The following is a 21,882-nucleotide window of genomic DNA, read 5'->3' as shown; positions in this document are numbered from 1 at the left end:
CAAGCGGCACATTTATAGTACAGGCAGTCAGGGTTTTGGAAAGGGCTCTCGAAAGGGCTATGGAAAGGGCTTTCGAAAGGGCTATCGAAAGGGCTATCGAAAGCCGTTTAAACAGGGGAATGTTGATAAACGCAGCCCAGGAGAGATACGTGGAGATGTACGTTATCTAAAGTTAAAAAAAATGAAATTAAATCTTAACAATTGAGAAAAGAACAAATCGGAAATTCACCATGGCTGTGTTTATCAACTCCTTTTCTCGGCAGAAACAGGTTATCCAAACAGCTTTCAAGGAATTCTTACGAGTTGATAAACGCAAAGCTGTTTTGAAAGCCCTTTAGGAAAGCCTTTTACGAAAGGGTGCGTTTATCAACTCTCCTTTCTCGGCAGAAACAGGTTATCCAAACAGCTTTCAAGGAATTTTCACGAGTTGATAAACGCAAAGCTGTTTTGAAAGCCCTTTAGGAAAGCCTTTTCGAAAGCCCGAAATTTGTGACGATCCAAACAGGTTTCCTAAACAGGTTATCAGAAACCTGTTTGTAAAAGCCTTTCGAAGTTGATAAACGCAAAGCTGTTTTGAAAGCCCTTTAGGTCGCCCTAAGTACTGCGGTTACGAAACCATGCGTTTCCGGTTTCTGAAAAGACGCGCGCCACGTAAAGTGCACACTAAAAGTACGTGTACACAGGTGTATACATACAGCTGTGTGTAATGCACGCATATGCCTGGAACAAGGTGTTTCTCTCACCAACAAGGTTTGAGAAATGGAGTAACAACAGTCTCATTCCCTTTGATCCCATGTCTCATGCCGCCACTCAGAAATATTTGAAGTATGTGCTAAACTGGAGCTGCCTCACAGATAGGAAGACAATTGATTCATGTGGCATTGTATCATGACTCGTCACTCTCAAAGGAAGATATGTCTTTATGATGGTAATTGCTTTTCGCCGTCCCGTCTTAGAAAACAAGCGGCACATTAATAGTACAGGCAGTCAGGGCTTTGGAAAGGGCTCTCGAAAGGGCTATGGAAAGGGCTATCGAAAGGGCTATCGAAAGTTGATAAACGCAGCCGACGAAAACAAGCAGCACATTAATAGTACAGGGAGTAGACAGGGCTTTCGAAAGGGCTATGGAAAGGGCTTTCGAAAGGGCTATGGAAAGGGCTATCGAAAGGGCTTTCGAAAGTCGTTTAAACTGGGGAAAGTTGATAAACGCAGCCATAGACATGTGGGTTGAGTGAACGCAGCAATATTAGCAGAACACATCAGTGAGAGTTTGAGGAAAATCATACAATCCGTTCAAAAGTTATTAATTTTTTAGGTATCTGCTAAGTCACGGCTGGATGAGAAGACTACTGTAGCTTGTGACGTCACATGTGTACAACAATATAAAGAAATGATAAAGAAAATTCAACATATTTTCATTTTTCTCGCATAACAACAGAACACTCGACTTCTCTCTTTCAAAAGGCAGGGGGAATAATATTACCCTCAACATATGTCAGTAACAAGTTGAAGAAATGTGCACTTTATTCAAAAAGTAAATTTTTTTGAATTTCTCTTTTTATTTTCGTTATATTGTTGTACGCATGTGACATCACACACTGTAGTAGTCTTCTCATCCAGCAGTGACTGCGCAGATGCTTTGAAAATTCATAACTTTTGAACGGATTGTCCGATTTTCTCCAAACTTTCACTTATGTGTTGTACTAATATTGTTGCCTTCACTCAATCCTCATGTATATTATGAAGGTGGACTTGTCCTTTAAACGTCCCGAAATTGACTACGACCACATATTGCCGTCTTTACCATGTTGATGAATTACCCATTATGACCTGTTACTGTTACTACCCTGATGAAACCGTATTGTACAGAGTTACAACAGGGTGATGAGGGCCGGGTAATATGGGAAATGTTGATCAAGTATAGGCTTCGTTTGGTTAGAGGCCTAACCTTGCAAACTTGAGTAATAACAGTAGCCTAATCTTACCGCAATCCCAGCGAAATTTTCAAGTCCAAAAATTACTGTTATCACCCGGCCCTATATGAAACCGACATTTTACTGAGTTACAACAGGGTGATCAGGGGTAATATGGGTAATGTTGAATGGTTTCGATTGGTTATAATATTGCAAACTTTAGAAGTAACGGTATAGGCCTAATCTTAGAGCAATCCCAGCGAATTTTTCATGTCCAAGAAATGACTGTTATCACCGTGTTGAAACCAAGTTACAACAGCCCTGACAGCAGAGACACGTCAGAATGACGTCTATTTCACGTCAGCGCTGTCGTCAGAAAGACATCGTAAACTGTCGTTAATAATACGTCATTTTGCTTAAATGGAAGACGTAAAAAAGACGTCATGATTACACGTAATAAAGGCGTCATAATATGTCATCTTAGCGACGTACATTAACAGATTAAGGACGTCATTTAGACGTCTTAGGGTGCGTTTATCAACTCCTTTTCTCGGCAGAAACAGGTTATCTAAACAGCCTTCACGGAATTTTTAAGAGTTGATAAACGCAAAGCTGTTTTGAAAGCCCTTTAGGAAAACCTTTACGAAAGGGTGCGTTTATCAACTCTCCTTTCTCGGCAGAAACAGGTTATCCAAACAGCTTTCAAGGAATTTTCACGACTTGATAAACGCAAAGCTGTTTTGAAAGCCCTTTAGGAAAGCCTTTTCGAAAGCCCCAAATTTGTGGCTACCCAAACAGGTTTCCTAAACAGGTTTTCAGAAACCTGTTTGTAAAAGCATTTTGGAAGTTGATAAACGCAAAGCTGTTTTGAAACGGCTTTGTAGTCTTGTACTTCATTACTTGTACTTCTCCTCGGGTCGAATAGCGCAATGCAGCTGTGCAGTGACAGGCCAGTTAAAAAATCGTGTTCGCGAAGAGAGTTGATAAACGCAACTATTTTGAAAGCCGTTTCTAAAGGGCTTTGAAAAGGGCTATCGAAAGCCCTTTAAACAGGGGAAAGTTGATAAACGCAGCCCATGTCATACAACCTGGCCTTTATCTGTACTTTATTCGAATCACTGTATCATTTCTATTATCACAAAAAAAAATGACGTCCCTGCTCCGTGCGTAGGTGGTAGAGTTGATTCAACGGGAAACGATTCCAAATCCGTAAAAAAGAAAATCGAGATATCAATTTTGATTATCATTCCATATCACTCTTTTTTATTTCATCATTCTTGTCGCTTTTTGCTACTAAATTTTTCCTGCTTATCTACATGGTGTTCTTTTTCTAGATTCTGTGTTTGTACTTGAATATTTTCAGTGCTTATCACAGCTAAGGAATCACTTTATCACTTAATCACTTTAATCTATTTCATCGTTCTTTTTCATGATTTTTTTTTTTGGCAACAAACTGGCGTCATTCTTGGAACAAAAGTATAGCTATTGACTTCCGCGCATAACCAAAAAATGGATGGTGTTTCAACGTGCCATATTTGGCGGCCTTTGCATTTTCATTTCTTGTATCGACCTTTTGTTTTTGTTCAGTATTGAAGTTATTCAACATTTGTATGCTTCAAAGATTGCCATAGATTACTTTCTTGCTCACTTATGTTACCCAGGTTTGCAGCAAGACTGACGTAATGTGTGTTTACATGCAGAGGTAGATGTTATCTGTCCGTGTTTCGTGTGACTGTCCTTGACTAAATGTCCCTTCCTCGGTGTTATTAACATTACATTTCTTTTCATTAATAATGAGCTGAAAATATCTAATTTTGATGAATTTAATTTTCATCTTGTCAATTTTTGCAAAAAAAATACTTTTCACACTTTTAATAATCATTTAGTTTTTATAGAAAAAAAAACACAACTGTTAAGCCCTCTGACAAATTTATCTTAGAATTTATTTCAGCTGTAATACTAACACTTATTAGCCTACGTTTAAAGCTGCGATAATCGTTATTGTTAATACTTGTTAATGGAAATAAATAAAAGAATTCAAGTAGAATAACATTATGATGACTTTCGGATATGTAATTGAGAATTGTTCGCATTCTTCTTATGTTGTTACACTATAGGAGAGATAAGTGGAAAGATACGATATGTGAAATAAACTAGATAATAATAAATGATAATAATACAGGGTACTTATAATGCGCAAATTCCACGCAACTAACATGCTCAAGGCGCAGTAGAAAAGGTGAGTTATGAAGTACTAAAATGATTACACAAACATGCACAGGAAAATGAATGATAAAATAAAAAAAAAGTAGAAATTACGCGGTGCGTAATATATGTCCCCGCCGGAAGTAGCATTTTGTAGTAAAATGTACAATACAGGTCAAAAATCAAGGTCAACGGTCAAAGAAGTCAAAGGTCAAAATTCTGTGTAGAAGTTTTGAAGCCCTCACCTAGTGCCATCACATATAGCAAACGGAATCGAAGTCGGGTTAGAAATGGCGAAGGAGTAGCATTTTGTAGCCAATGTACAATATAGGTCAAAAATCAAGGTCAAAGGTCAAAGAAGTCAAAGGTCAAAATTCTGTGTAGAAGTTTTGAAGCCCTCACCTAGTGCCATCACATAAAGCAAACGGAATCGAAATCGGGTTAGAAATGGCGAAGGAGTAGCATTTTGTAGCAAAATGTACAATATAGGTCAAAAATCAAGGTCAAAGGTCAAAGAAGTCAAGGTCAAAATTCTGTGTAGAAGTTTTGAAGCCCTCACCTAGTGCCATCACATATCAAAGCAAACGGAATCGAAATCGGGTTAGAAATGGCGAAGGAGTAGCATTTTGTAGCCAATGTACAATATAGGTCAAAAATCAAGGTCAAAGGTCAAAGAAGTCAAAGGTCAAAATTCTGTGTAGAAGTTTTGAAGCCCTCACCTAGTGCCATCACATAAAGCAAACGGAATCGAAATCGGGTTAGAAATGGCGAAGGAGTAGCATTTTGTAGCAAAATGTACAATATGGGTAAAAAATCAAGGTCAAAGGTCAAAGAAGTCAAAGGTCAAAATTCTGTGTAGGAGTTTTGAAGCCCTCACCTAGTGCCATCACATAAAGCAAACGGAATCGAAATCGGGTTAGAAATGGCGAAGGAGTAGCATTTTGTAGCAAAATGTACAATATAAGTCAAAGGTCAAGGTCAAAGGTCACAACGGAAATTCTGTGTAGAAGTTTCAAAGCTCTCATGTAGTGCTTTCATATAAAGCAAACAGAATCAAAATTGGCTCGTTAATGACAGAGAAGTAGCAAATTGAACATTTTGATCACACACGGACGCACACACGGACAGACGGACACACACACGTACGGAGCCCGTTTCATATTCCCCTGCTCGAACTCGCTCGGCGGGGACAATAATGATAATAAAAAATCATAATATACAATTCTACTGGAAAACGGTTACGAACAAATGAGTCTTGAGGGCAACTTTAAAGGAGTCAACATTCAAAATGTAACGGATAACTTGAGGCGAATGATTCTACAGGTAAGGTCCATCATGTGCAAATGACCGATCTCCCAATTATTTCTTTGTTTTTGGAACAACAAGCAATCTATAATCGGATGACCTTAAACATCTGGGAGGATTGTTATAGTCCAAGGCCTTTTGTATCCCAGGGAAGGTTGAGTGAGCAGGCTCTAATGCTGAGAAAAACATGGAGTACAGTGCCAATGCCTTGCAGTGTAGCAAGGGTAAAACATCTTTCCACAAAATCTGAAGGTTGGAAGTGAATTCTTATTCCAAAAATTGTCCAGCGGGATCTATGATATGTGCCAGGGTCAAATGAAGACAGGCGCGATGAAATGTTGCAAGAGTGACAACAAAATGAAGAGCAGAAAGAGAGGGCATGCTAGGGTTAGTGCGACCTTCTCAAAAAAAAAAATGATTATGATTTTTTTTCAGTTTGAACAACTGAGTACAGAACAAATCGGAAAGTCGCCATATTACTTAAATTGTCTTCCATATGTACTTTATTTTAATTACTGTTTTATGTCTATTACCATAATTTATGACGTACCTGGTTCGGGTGTGGGTGGTAGAGTTGGTTGGACTGAAACGATTCCAATGCAGTAAAAAAATGTAGACAACAATTTTCGTTATACTTTTCTGCTAATATACATTGTGTTCTTTCTGTAGATTGTTCAGTAGATCAAGTAAATCAAGTAATTCATGGGTTGCATATAATTATACATCATTATTTTGATGAATTTAATTTTTTTAACTTTGTCAGTCTTAAACGAATAATTTTTATCCTTTTGATAATCATTTTGTTTAATATATATGAATATATATTCAAAACGTTAAGCATTCTGACAAATCAATTTTAGAATTTCTAAGCAGTTGTAATATTTTTTTTTCAGCCTACCTTTAGAGCTGAGATAATCGGTATTATTGTTCTTTAAAGGAAATGCGTAAAAGAATCCATGTAGAATCTCTGCATAATGTCTTTCAGTTATATACTTTCGATTTACTCACATTTTGATACTCTCGTTATACCAGGAGAGATACATAATCTAGAAAAAAAAACTGAATTGTGAATTGTGATTATTTTTAATCTTAGCAATTGAGGAAAAAAAATATATATATCTTGCCTTTTATCTGTACTTCATTTGAATCATTGTATCATTTTATTTTCTGTTACCACAAAGTATGACATACCTGGTTCAGGTGTAGGTGGAGGAGTTGGTTCAACTGGAAACAATTCCAATGATGTGAAAGAAAAAAAAATAAGGACAGAAATTTGATTATCAGACCATTCTACTTATTTTCTGTTCAAAACATTTCTTTAGCTTTTTGCCTCAAATATTGTTATGCTAGTGAACACTGTTTTCTTTTCAATTCTGTACGTACATCAATCTTACTATATTCTCCGAAGAACTTCGCGACAATATCCCTTCTCGTTGTTATGTCTGTTACTTACAAAAACATAGTACATATCACCATTTCTCTCACAAAGGTGAGTATAACTGGTCTTCTTTGAAGATTTCGACACCATCAACAATGAATACGTGATACGCAGAAAATTCAACAAACTCATTTTTATGCAGACCACACTGTGACATTCCCTTTACCTGTTACTGACACATCTTACGGATAATATACTATCCCCCTCCTTTCTGATAGAGAAGACTAGTGCTCTTTCATTTTACCAGAAATGTTGATTTTTTTTTTACATTTTCTTTATAGCATTGTCCTGCAATGACGTCACAAACTATTGTTTTCTTCTCATTCAGCGACGGTACTAAGATTTTTTTTTAATTTGATAACTTTCGAACTTTTCGTCCGATTTTCCACAAACTTTCACTGATGTGTTTCATGTGCCTTGACTCAGATCATATACAACGAATAATTTCAAAAGTATTCCCTATGAACCAGAGACAATGCTGTAGATATCAGTGTCAGTGCTGAAAATCAGAATATTAGTGCTTTTACAGATCTGTTTCAAAAGTGAATCTGCATGTGTTCTCTCTATTTGTTTAATGTGTGTCAAGAATAAGAAGAGATTCCACGTTCTACACTAGGCCATGAGATGAAGTCATGTTGTTGTTTTTTTGTTTGTTTGTTTTTTTGCCAATCCTAACAATCCGATGTATAAAGAGCGCTGGAAATCAGTGCATTTTACTTTGATACCAACTATTACTGGCTTACCTTCAGGAAGAATATACACTTCGAAACGTAGACATATACAAAGCCTCCAATTCTTCGGATGTAGGGTGATGTATCTGGCATAGACGCTATGATCAAAGATTGAAACGGCGTAGCCATTTCTACTGCCGCTCCCTTTGAAAACCTACGCAAAGATAGGAGAAAGCTAGTGACAGAATCATTAAGACTGATATCGTGCTTCAAACTGGGAAAAACATGTGGTTTTGTGACGGACGGAGCGAGAGAGGAGGAAAGCGAAATTGAAAGTGCTAAGATAAAATGAAGAATCTTTTTACCTTCTCGCTTGGCGTATAGCCTATCACATGCGCAATATCACCATCATGCCATAATGATATGTTATTACACAGATATTCCTTTCGCAATTGTGCTCCACGCAAATCTTATAGGAGTCCATTATAGTATGAAAAAATGTCACGTGACAAAATTTCAAAGATGCTAAATATTGATGCATGGACATGCTAGCGTTGGTAGATTAATTGGGAGAAAAAAATCCAATAGGTGTTGTTTGTTTTATAACTCTCCATGTATATTTGCATGAATAACTAATTTGCAACTTTACTACTGGGTCATTGCAAACAGAGGAAATCCAAACACAAAACAAAGTCAGACTACTACAGCCTCCATTGTAAAATCAAATTAATCATGGTGCAATTTTGAACATGACGTCACACATATGATAAGAATCATGAGAGGCAATGATGCCATAACTTTATAAGTCTCTCCTAAGTATTGTCTCTTATGACCTTTTTGCACAGATGACGCTGCATTGCAACAATGCCTTTTCAATTATGAGGGCTTATAATTCCCAAAATGTTGACAAAAAATGTACAATATATTTTGACATATGTTTTTAGTTAATTAAAACTGCGAGCAAATTAAAAACGGTATTGAGTTTTATTTCAGTCTTACACATGACCACGCATTAGTTACAATCAGTAGCTGGAACCGCCTTCACAATGGGACACTTTAAAGCTGGGAAAGAGAAGTAGACTCACGTGTGGTTCTTCAGGATCCCAGCCGTAGAACCAGCTGATATATTGGTCATGGCTGAATTCTACAGTGTAATAGGAAACCCAGAAATCCCTGGCCGGATCTCCCTGGATGACAACTCCGGTGATACTTCGGTCCCGACCAAGATCCATCCGAATCCATTCTCCTTCCCTCTCCTGAGCAGCACACCAACTTCCCCCGACCTTGGGGGGCTCGGGTAGAGTGTTGAGGGGCACACGACTCGTGGGGTTTTGCGAAATGGACGACGATGCCGTTATAGCAGCGACAGACACTGTCTTACTTCCTAACGCTGGGATTCCATCTGGAAGGTTGCCTGACACGTAGAAAAACAAATCCATATGACCTCGATGACTTGTGGATTCCTTCAATTGTATTCCTAAAATCTACAATCTGAGTAGTCTGGCGCGAAGATGTGCTTTGAGTGCTGATTTTATGTTTTTGTTCTCAAAAGGAAATGAGTTAGCACCCTGTCATGAAAATGCTTCTAACTGATGTTTCACATGTGAGCCTGAAAGTATTGACACAAATAGGGAAACTACGATAGAAAAGCTAGTCATTCAAATGACATCATATCATTGTATGGGAGAAATTAAATGTGAACATTATCCAATTCCGAGACAGACTATGAAATACGATTTCCGCTCAGTAATACATATCACGGTTATAAATCTAAATATTTAAAGTTTTATTTGGAAAACTATACGGATGCTTAGCTTAAAATAGTGTTCTCTGCTAATGAGATTCAGGGAAAGAGTAAACTGGCATATTTACCTGGCGTACACAATTCAAGAACGTACACCTCTAGTCGCAGACATGTTCGCTTGGCATGATCCACGATGTGAATCTTGAGATAGCGAGCCGTGGGGTGCGGATTAAACACACTCACCGCTAAGCCACTGGCGTCGTGGTTGCCTTCGAAAACCTGTGGCACAATAGAAGATCAGATAGAGTGCCAAGAGCATTTATTTGCTTTAACAGCTTTCTGTAGGTTTTCAAGCGTAGCGATTTTTATAGCAAAAGCGCGGAACTGGTTGTCATTTTATTGGTATTCTTTTTCTTCTCGTTTAGAAGCTGTTAAACAAGTAATCTGTTTTCTTAAATCATTGAAGAGTGTGATAAAGATTATTTGATCTTTTCTTACAGTGTCATGCGGGTACTATAGGTTTTAGACAACATTTGAACATTTCCATTTCGGGAAAGTTGCAGTACGGTGTCTCATCAAAATCCATACAGACAAAGTTTCTCTTCTACAGCTATAGTCAGCGTGACAACGAAAAGTTTATGAGATTGCAAAGTGAAGTCATTTTTATTTTAATTTGTAATGATATAAAAGTAATTTGTGCAATTTCCCGCTTTATTTACTGACTGTACGTGAATGTAAATGAGCTGAGATAGGTGTAAAAGATACAAACCTTGTGGCGGCTGTATGAGTTCAGAAAGTATGACCAGTTCTCGGCATCTCGGCTGGTTTCCACTCCAAACTTTGTGACGTAACCCTTCCCTCTCTCGTTTCCCTGGATTACAACACCTGTTATGGTGTGGATCAAACGGAGGTCCACCTGTAAGGAGAACATGTAATGAATAAATAACACATGTCATAAAATTATGAATATAAATATGTCATTATCTTCAATGCACTATACTTCATTTACGCATGACCCCCATAACAGTTTTATTTCACCATGACCTTAAATAGCCCTTGGTGAAATAGAATCGTATGAGGGTAATCATTTAATGCATTTGGATTGTACTGGCTAGAATAGTGGCTGAAAGATCATAGCATTTGCATATAATAAGCGCATTTACAACATTGATTAGGCTGGGTTAAGTATAAATAAACAAAATCCTATCGTACAAACAATTTTACTTGTTGACTAAATATTATCCTGTAACGTCCAAGGAGAACTAAGCTTTTTCATCCCTGAATTGTTCGATCTATTTCTTACCTCGAAACTATCTAAATATCTACCATGCTCCAGCAGAATTCGATCAGGTGACAGATCACAGGTATGTCACAAGAAACACATATTGTGATTGGTTATCCCACCGATATGTGAATTTTTCAACATCATTCATGAAATCGAAACTTTAGAATGGTATTCAAAGTGAACTGAAGGTTTAGAAATAATAACAGGTGCTTTCAAAAAGGGTTGATTAGGTCCTACCTATTAAAAAACTATCGATTTAAATATTTGAGTTTTGAAAGTTTACGGAATACTATAAAGGGCAAAAGGCTTGTAAAGGCAAAGCATTACAGTATTTGAAGTCATATTATATCCATATGAAGAGTTTGTTTGCAAAAACCGATAAGTCCATTTTTGAAGATTTTGAAGTACGCTCTCTGTCATAAAGTGCAAAATAATACCTTTCAAATGATATATTGGTCACTACATATAAAGGTACATTTTTGAAGTTATGGTCAAAAGAAGCAAACATTTTCTTAGTATTCTCTTTATTTTTCTTGACCTTTAATCGCAAATATCTCCATTTGGCAAATATGGACTTATCGGTTTTTTGCAAACAAACTCTTTTATTATACATATTTGAATTCCTGCCGATTGAACTTAATGGGAGGCAGCATGTGAATGATTTACGTTGTTACTAGGCTGTAGGAAAGGAAAGATCCATAGATTATGATAAATTACAGAAACGATATACTGTCTTGTCATCCAACAAGCCATCAACTATCATTATACAAACGTTCATAGACTTCACTGCATAGGAACACACCTGCACGAATGGGTAGAAATCTTGTGGAGAAGCACACCATGACCCACCGAGTAGAGTCTGGTTCAAACGAATGCTGCTAAGTAGGGTGTCAAATGCCGAGGTTGACACACTGATGAATTCTGTACTAAAGTCTCCATTTGCAATGCCAATTGGCACTCCTGGAGGGGAAGTAACTATAAACAAAAAAAAAAATTGTAATATTGGAAGATTAATAATGCCTAATATGTGATTAATTGTGGACATGAATGTGAATGCTCGTGATGCTTCCATCGGAAGCCTGTCTAGAGTGCTCAAATTACAGACGGCTTAAACATTGCAAGGGCCAGAACTATCACAAGGCATGAAAAAAAAATCATGGAATGCTAGAAGTACAGTAGGTCTTAGCCACTCTGACCTAGAGTGGATATATGGGAGAGTCTATATACACGCACGAAGGATGTAATAACGTTTCTTAAAACTTTGTAGCTTTTCTGAGTGTCTAACATTTTTCTCGTGTGAAGCACGTGAAGTCCGTATGTCAAATGATTACATTACATTAGGTGAGGGAATTTCACGTTGATTCAAAGTGCCACTCTTTCGGGAATACAGTGAAAAATTCCGTACATCAGCACGGCAAAGACAAAGACGTAACATCATTATGAACAAAAATCAACAAGCTCTTTCTTTGTTTGTCACGTGGGCCGTTCGAGCGTGTTTTTTTTTTTCTTTTTCAGAAATGGTTGATCTTTCTTTTAACAATGTTGGACAGTTCATGCATTTGAAGGAAAGTCATCGCGAACATGATGTTGCCACATTTTATGAGTGAAGAGATTAAAACATGTCAACATGAAGAAGTACTCGTAGTAATTTGTGATGGTGATTGACATGATACAATTTGAGAAAAATATGCTACGACTTACAGATCTCTTCCACGTAAATCTCGGTCCGAAGACAAATGCAGTATTGCCATGACTTGGGCACGATTCTTATATAGCGAGCGTTGAGTGTGGGAGAAAATACTGCGATAGACACGGTGTTCTGGTCTTGGCTTCCTTTGAAGTACTTTGAAAACAGACGAAGACCATAATAGTCATTAGCCAGTTTAATGGGATGGTAAGTGTGAACATTTCAAACATTTTCATCTCTTTCGCTTTTTTTTCTCGACCTTCTATCTTTTTATTCCTCCTCTTCCATCTCATTTCATCTCTATCAAAATTATGACATCAAATTGTATAACTTAATTCACTTAACTATATTATTTAAAGTTGTAGCATTTTGCAAAGGCAGTTCGATATAATTTGAGGACACGCATACAGAGAGCAGTGGACTCGCATAGCGAGCTCCGATCCGATCGCTGTGTGTCCACAGTGACTGCTCGCTCGCTGTGTGCGAGTCCATTGCGAACTGCCTTTGCAAAAGGCTAGTAAAGTCGCGTCTCTGTAGCCCATGCATTCAAGTTTCACAAATGGCAAAGAATTCTTGACGTCACCACTCTTCTTGGAATAATCCAGACACGACATTGAAATATTTACCCAAGAGAACAAACACATTAACGGCATACTGTAAGTTTTCAAATGTAATGGACGTGGCATCTACATTGTCGTCACTATTAGTAGGCAAAAGGCTATTATACCATCTAGGCCCTGTAACAAGAAGTGTCTATGTCATTTTCCATTACGAAAGTAGAACATATAAAATCTAATACGTCGTAAGTGCTGTGAGACATCACTGCATAGGATCAATGCTTACTTAAGAATTTCTAGGAATAAAGATAGTATGTAACGAGTGATCATTAATCCACTGCACAACTCACCTCGATCTGACCGTAGGAATCCAGGACACAGCCCCAGAGTACACCATCAGGACTGACCTCTACCCGGTACTTGGTCACCCAGCAGGAAAGGTCTGGATTACCCTGCAGAGCTATACCTGTCACGAACATCTCCGCTCCTAAATCAATGTCGATCTATAGAGACCAATCATAAGATGTATTACCATCAGGTAAATAGACAAACACACTAGAAACAAACGTTTACTCCCAAGAGAAAGTCAGAATGTCTAGCTTGCTACCACATTCAAGGAACAATTTGACAAATTTATGTTCATATTAACTGTATACATGATAACCATCTTATGACGTAGACCGTCGTCATACCACGTATCTTTATTATTTCTAAAAACTGACGAGAATATTGACCAATTTTTTAAACAACTCATGTAGAGACATTGACGTATACAACAACTCTACTATGTATAAGTACGTACAGTGCAGTATATCACTTCCCATCTATCTCCAAAACATAAAAGTATATTATAAACTTGGCTTAAAATCACCACTTCTAATAAAAAACTTTGCCTCATCAGAATTGTTCCATCTACTTCGAAAAGCTGGACTACCAGGTGGTGTTCTTACCCACTGATTCTCGTCAGAAATCGTAGGGCACCAGGCGCCATGGTGTGAGTTCAGACCTAGGGATTGCAGGTTGTACTGGTGGCTAATTGACGAAGCGTTGACTCGAACCAGCGGGTAATGATTGCCTTCTAGTCCTATTCCGACCCCAGGGGGTCGCGCACCTACATACGGAAGAATATTACAATCCCCAAGATATGATATTTTCCCTGTTGTTTCGATTGGTACATGTATATAGAAAGACAAAGAATTATGCATTATAATATCAAAAATTTGATTGAAAAAGGTCCAAACTTTGGAGAAATTGTAATCATGGTGATACGGTCTACAATGTACTCCTAAAAGCATATTTTGTCATAATCACTAGTCACTAATAGGATACCTAATACCGGTTTAAGCAAATTTCCCTCAGCATGTTCGACATCATGTCTTATGTCAGGCCAGTAATCTGTAGATAATTTCAGAGACAAAATTACATAACAACTATTGTTAAAAATTGAAATAACTGTGCTTGTTTGTTTATTTGTTAATAATAAATATATTAAATAAATATTTAATATATTAAAGAATAGTCTTATTCAGCTTCCAAGAGCTCACCTTAATACACATCTTTAGGTGTAATGATAATCAGATGGTATAATTTACAAAAGAAAATAGATCTCTTTTGACTGGAGGGGGAGTTCATCAAGACATAAACGCTACTCTACTAAAAATATGATTCCTACCTTTGTGTGATAAGATTTCCTCCCTACACACGTGGATCTGCTCTCTGAGTTTCTGAATAGCATCAGACCGACCTGGACACTCGTACTCAAACAGCCACTCCAGCTCCAGGAGGACAGTCTCAATGGAGCGTACTAGAGTCGCTGACGACCCGTGGAGGTGCACCGCCACGACCAGCAGGCCCAAGAAGGCTGCCACGGTGCCTGCACCTCGTGAAGCGTTCATACTTCACTCGCCTAAAGAGTCAATTATGGTACATATATTAACACGTCATTATTTGTAAGAGACCCAGGGGAACATAATCTTTGATTTCTTTACACTGTCCATGAAAACTTCAATCGATGAAAAATTTGTGTTGAATGAAAATAATAAAAATCTATAAAACTAGTTCTATCTTGAAATGTCATTTTTTTTTATCTTCCCCTTTCTCTTTTTTCTTCCTGTTCTTTCAATTCAATTCAATTCAATTCATGGTTTTTTCAATCATCTTCGCAGCTGAGTAGCTGAATTGCGATAATTGTGTATACATAGTAAAATGACATAAAAATAACATAATTTCATCAATTAAAACACATCATATAAAACATGCATTATAATTTTCAAACACTTTGTTTTAAATACAAAATCTGATGAATCCACAAAATTATTGCAAAATGTCATTATGCCTGTAATTTTAAATGATATGAGTGCGTCACGAAATTAAAACTGAATAAACTCGGTAATCGTGATATGAAAACATAATAATGAACCAAATTTTTTAAAAAAATGCTATTTGATAATGCAACATTAAGCATTATAAAATATTCCTCATACAGTGTATCCAATCACCTATCTAAAATGTTCAAAATATAATCTGCAGGGAATTGCTGAAATGATTTTTGCATTGTAAACAAAACGAAACGAAAAACAAACAAACAAACAAACAAACAAACAAACGAACGTACAGAAAGACCAAAAAATCTTAAGACTAACCGCCATAAATTTTGCTTTACAATATCATTCCAATTCTACGGAGCAGACATTAGCGCAAGAATGTAATAAATAAGAAATTTCATTATGAGATATAAAACAAACCCAACTCATCTAAAATATATCAAGAATACACCAATCATTAAAAAAAAGGAAACAATGTTATATATAACACATAAAAATCTTAATTGCAAATGGGATAAGAAACATGATGCTGCTATTGCTACACTGCATATTCTTCTACTCATTTCAAAATCAAATGAATTGATAAACTCATTATAAAAATCCAAAATATGCAGAACTATCAATGATACATATAACATAATTAACAATTGCCACATAATTTCCATACCAGTACTTACTCAAAAATCAATGTTGATAAAAAACTGCATATACTGTACAAACATAACTTTAAAAGAATATTGCTTAAAACATTATCAGTATATACACATATATTACTTAAAATATTAAAAGTATATATATATATATATATATATACAGACTGTATACACGTACACATGTACATGAACTTCAAACAATAGATATCATTTCCTTATGCCAAATCTTAATCATAATACTATTCTTAATTCAAAAGCTACAATGTAATTAGCCACTTCATACGCTGTTCTACACACCATCATTACACATATTCATTGAGTAATCTTACAATATATGGGATTGCACTTTTCTTATAACGTTCGGTTCGACATTTAACTTTGGTCAGTTTTTGGCTATTTCTAAGCTGGCGTCTGGAGCCTCGATTCGCTGGTAACCAGTCCCGAAAATTATCAAACAACTGCTTTGCAAATTTGCGACACAGTTCTTCACGACGAACATACAATGTGGTTAAATCACAAATGTCCAGTGCCTGATTATATGTTTCATATTGATTGTCCAGTATTATGCGTAGGACTCGTTTCTGTACTCGTTCGATCGAGGCATTTTGATGTTGTGTTAAGGACGAGTGCCAAATGATGCAGCAGTACTCCAATATTGGACGTATATATGACACAAAAACAGTCACAAGATCGCTAGTTGGCATTCCGAAACGCTTTAGGGAACGAATGATGTACATCTTCCTCGATGCATTGGATGTGATATAGGTGACGTGGTCAGTCCACTGGAGATCATTTCTGATAATGACACCAAGGAGTTTCACTTGTTTGGTTTCCGGTATAACCTGACTTCCTAGGGATAGCTGGGGCTCTGTGAGCTGTCTGCGAGTAAAGACAACCTGAAAGACCTTGCATTTGGAGGGATTCAATTTCAAACCGGAATCTGCACACCATTTTTCAAATTGGGAGAGATTTTCTTGGAGATTGCAGGGCATGTTTACTTGTCGGCTGTGAGCAATTGTAAGATCATCGACATACTTCCATCGCTTGACGTTTGCAGATGTGAGCGCATCATTGACAACACTCAAGAATACAAGAGGTCCCAACCGCGTACCTTGTGGGACACCAGCCTTGGTACCAAGAGCAGATGAAAGCTGGCCCTGGTAACGCACTTGCTGGGTTCTTCCGGACAGGAAGGAACAAAGCCACTTTGTCGTTGTTGTTTTTGTCCAGAATTTTGAATGGAATGTGACTACTGATAAATGGTTTGACTAAAAACAGTCAGTAATTTTGGTTAAGTAATAAAACAACGCATTCTAACTCTTACTCCTAAATTTTGATCTTAATGAATATCAAATCCACTATAAACCAGAATTCACCCGACATTCCACCCCCGTCCCCCGACCACGACCCATCATCTTTAAGGTAATCCATTATTAAGTGATGCGGCTGGTAGTGTTCGCTTTGTCTTAACTTTGATTGACTGACCAAAGAACTATTGACCAAAGATCTACTATATAGTAAAGCTAAAAATTCGAGTGTTTTCACATAGCCTACATACTATGTGAACTTATAGTGAACACACTGCGGGACACTGTATTCTTTCCAGCAGGGGTATACATATCAGAAATCCACAGCAGAGTGCCATATCACAGCTGGAGTTTGACATTATTCTTAATTCATGGAAGACCAACGGAATCTACTTTTGTCTTTACTCCTGAAGATACATGTTGACAAATTGAGAAATCTTTCACAGTATAACGTTATGGAAAGAACACAGTGTTCCAAGTGTGAGAAACTCAGTGTGGACGCATTGTGAACACAGTGTGAAATCTAGTCACACTGTGGAATTCGAGCGTTTTAACAGTGAACTCAATTCAGAGTGTGACACAGAACATGACCATGTGAACACTTTGTGAAAATCAAGCTACATTGTGGAATAATCTCCACAGTGTTAAATTTGACAATTTTTACATAATCGAACAGTGTGAAAACGTTGTGAGATAATGTTCTTTCCAGCAGAGATATTTATGTCAACACTATTTTATATCCCACCGCTTCTCTAGCTTTTGAGAAAATGAATACTATTCTTTCTTGTTCATGTCTATTGTTTAAACTGGCATGACTGGTATTTTTTGTAGGTTGCAAATCCTTCTACTTGCTTCTCATCGAGTTCACAAATCCGTGAATATCTCAAAACCAGAATTTTATCAAGATTATTACACACGAAACAAAAGCCTTTAATGAGTTTTCAATAAATAGGTAATTAATACTATAGATTGAAACTTATAACAGTATACTTACCAATGTATGAACAAATTAGATTACCGATTTCCGTTGATAACAATAACAGTGTGAATGTTTCTCAACAATGGTCCGCAAGACAAAATGAATTATATGCCTGTCCACAGATGACAAGCGGCAAACAATGGATCAGATAGAAGTATGATGTGAATGCTTCGCATAAGTAATCTGAGCTACGTGTATTTTTTTCAGGTTAACTCGCAACAACAAGGTCATTTTAGCCAGACCTTCTGCTTTATATGACACATTTTCATTGTTTGAAACGTGTTTGTTCTTTTTTAATTTTCAATCGATAATATGAAAGCAAAGAATAGGAGCGGAAGCGCGCTCTGTGTGAGCTGGGAGGTGACTGGTGTGAGAAACGCACACGCCTATTTATGCTCATGGTCCAGATGACACCCAGTGCCGACCAGTGAACGATTCCCGTGACGTGTGTGATGATGAGATGTGCTGGTCTTAACGTTAACGTTTAGAGTTAAAACAACAACAATGATAACAACAGGATATGTTGCAATCCTACGAAATTATCACTTTGAGCTGCGTGCTTATGGGATTCTGTGCATCTCAAGTTTTGATTGGAGTGAACTTACATTGGAAGATTAAATAAAATGACAGTAGTGACAGCAGTGCTAATATCTAAAGCGAAAAGTACTCTCAGCAGGTCTTACAAAGGTAGACATAAAAAACCACTTCTTCCCAGGCAATTTTCTGTGATCTACTGATATCCTTGAATGATATATAACGGGCGAGATAGTTTACAAAAAACAGACAGCTCTCTTCGTGTCACCCCTTCTTTAAGATTATTTCCTGATGATTTTTAGGCTGAAGCATTCAAACATCTTAAATATGTTAGAGTAGGTAGAGAATTTTTTTTGTGTGTGTGATTGCGATGAGGAGTAAGAATGATTTTAAGAATTGGTCACGAGAATCATCATGAACCAGGATGATGACATAGCAGCTTCATATCATCAAAGAATCCTTGATAGGATTCTCAAAGAATAGAAACAGAACGAAAGAAGAAAGTATGCATGAATTATGTACAGGTGAAGTTGTCAAACAATTGGTATGGTAACAGAATTACATCGCTACATTACTGCAATATGCGAGCCTCCACTGCAACATCGTCCTTGAACAGTGCGATTGATTTTGAGTATTCAATTAAGGACAACAATAAATTCCAAAAATCTATGCTTGGCACTATCAATATCAATGTGTAAGTATATGAAAACCGTGTGAAATTCCCCTCCAAACTCAGCCTGGCAATGCAGTGACTTACAGTGAATTTTACTAGCATTGAATAAGGCCGAATGTAGTAATATACTCAATGTTTTGTGATTGTAAATTTCTGTTTCTCTAGATGACCAAGACAATAGGAACGTTTTTCAAATTGATGAGATACTTCCGTCGAGATATGTGATTGCAACCGATTGACACGTTGCCCTGCATTGACGTAAATAAGCACGGGTGACTGTATTGATCAGTGTTTTAGTATTAGCCATGAGAATAGAAATCATGGGCATTTATGTACTGGAGCAGGATTCGAACCCACATGTCTTCATGACCACCACGGACAGACATCTTATCCACCCTGTCCACTATACCACGGAGCTTTTACCCGACAATCAATTCTAGTTCTAATTTTCATACCACGTAGCAGGTACTGTGTAATCAATCAAATTGATGAAATTCTTCCTGCGAATTGTTTAATTGTAACTGACTGACAAGTTGCCCTACACCAACTTTGTATACTATGATCATTTCTTGGAAAGAAGTTCCTTCATGTGGATGGGCGGATAAAATAATAACCCTCCCATCACTCTTCAAATCCTACTCACTGCGTGTTGAATCATAATAACAATTATGCTTGCCTTTGCCCAAGGTTAAAAACAAAACAACAACAACAACAACAAAACCTCGAAAAGCTGTATGCGGCCATTTTCGCATGAGTTTCAAGAAGAAATCGATATGCTTTTGTTTATAGGCCTTCAGAAGTATGAATACTAGTCAGTTCGTATGTATGTAAAATATTTCCCCTTGCACGTAAGATATACGTGTGTCGTATATGTAAATACACACACACACACACACACGCAGACACACACACACACGCACACACACACAAACATATACATGTATATATATATATATATATATATATATATATATGTGTGTATATATATATGATAACAAGGGATAAAGCGATTAATTGTCTTGATCAGTGGCTGATCCAGAGAAGGTGCACCGGGCGTGCGCCTTCTTTATTTGCTGGGGGTTTTTTTTAGAAAAGATAAAAAAAGGAAAAAAGGAAATGAATAATACAATGATAATATATATAATGTATGCTATTTTCTGGAGAACAGACGTGAATCATCCTTTCATTTGTTGATGCACGTGACGGTTTGACGTTTGCTACGTTCTGCACCAAACTTAATGAAGGAGGTAAAACAGGATATCATCTTACATCACACACTCTCACATATACATAGGCTATATATTCATAATCAGAAACAAAGAACCAACAAGAAGAAAACAGGAAAAACGAAAAGAATTGTAAGAAAGAGTGGGAGAAAAAAAGAGGAAGGAGAGAGATCAAGATCAAAGCGGGAGAGAAGAAGAGGGCGATAGACAGAGGGGGGGGGGAGAATGAGAGAGGAAGAAAAAAGAAGAAAATGCAGTGGCGGATCCAGAGGGGGCCTACCGGGCGCACGCCTCCTTTGTATTTTTGTTAAAACAAAAGAAATAAAAAGAAAGCCCCCCCCCCCCCTTAACTTGTGAAGGCGCCTCCCATTACCGGAATTCCTGTGGATCCGCGCCCCTGAAATGGAAGAGTATAAACAGCTTATAGGATCTTGATATAGGTGAGAGAAACGCATGACCCGAGTCCAATAGATATGTTTATTTCACTTTCTATTTTGTAAGACATTTGAGTCTTTCTTGTAACGCTGTTTTAATGTAAGTGTAAATACTGGTTATTGTATAAATAATAATTTTGCTATTATCAACATTTCTTTATTTTCTTTATCTCTATGGAAACTGCGCTTTGTGTTTGAATGGATGTTGGTTGTGCTCTCTCCTGTTTGAATAAATGGAAAGCTTGGGAGTTGTGTATTAGACTTTGTTGATATGGTGAAAAATAATGTAAAAAAACAATGGTGAAAAAATAGGTTTAGTATGTGTCAGTCTGTGCCTACTGTGTCTGTTTTATGTGGTTCACTTCAAGATGAGCTCTCAAGTGTTGAAGACGTCCATGACAAACTTGGCATTGCTCTACTCATAAGTCTTACACACAACAAAGGCTTGTTGCCTGGACTTTGTACCTAATCACATCCGCATTAAACTGAACTCTCCTTCCTGTTGGCATTTGGTCTGAATGTGTGCGACGGTCAAGCATCGTTCTCCTAACATCAAACTGGTGAGCATTATTATCAGAAAGATTATCTCTTTTCGACTAATCACGGTGATGTGGGGACATGCATCAACATAGTTTGCCGATGCTTGTTCGATTATCGTTTGACTTGCCCGTCAGTGTTCATCGACTTTGAGTTTGCCTCCATTGATGTACACCGGACGAACAGAGGTCATTAATTGGAGTGATTCTTAAGACTTGGTAATACCATATGTAGCCTTAATTTATTTACCTTACTTCACATTTCAAAGCATTACCCTTAATAGGTCCTTTTAGATCCGTATCACTGGCTCTATCAATCCATTAGTCTTGTTGCACGTCACATGTGTGATATTGAATGGGTGTCTTCAGGCAGTGATTTCAAGCTCACCTATATAATCACATGCAGAGTAA

Source organism: Diadema antillarum, unplaced genomic scaffold (assembly GCF_040938485.1).
Source record: "Diadema antillarum isolate AM-2024a unplaced genomic scaffold, OU_Dant_1.0 seq00000603_RagTag, whole genome shotgun sequence".
Lineage (NCBI taxonomy): Eukaryota > Metazoa > Echinodermata > Echinoidea > Diadematoida > Diadematidae > Diadema > Diadema antillarum.
The sequence above is the reverse complement of the archived record's forward strand: the minus strand, read 5'-3'. Positions refer to the sequence as shown.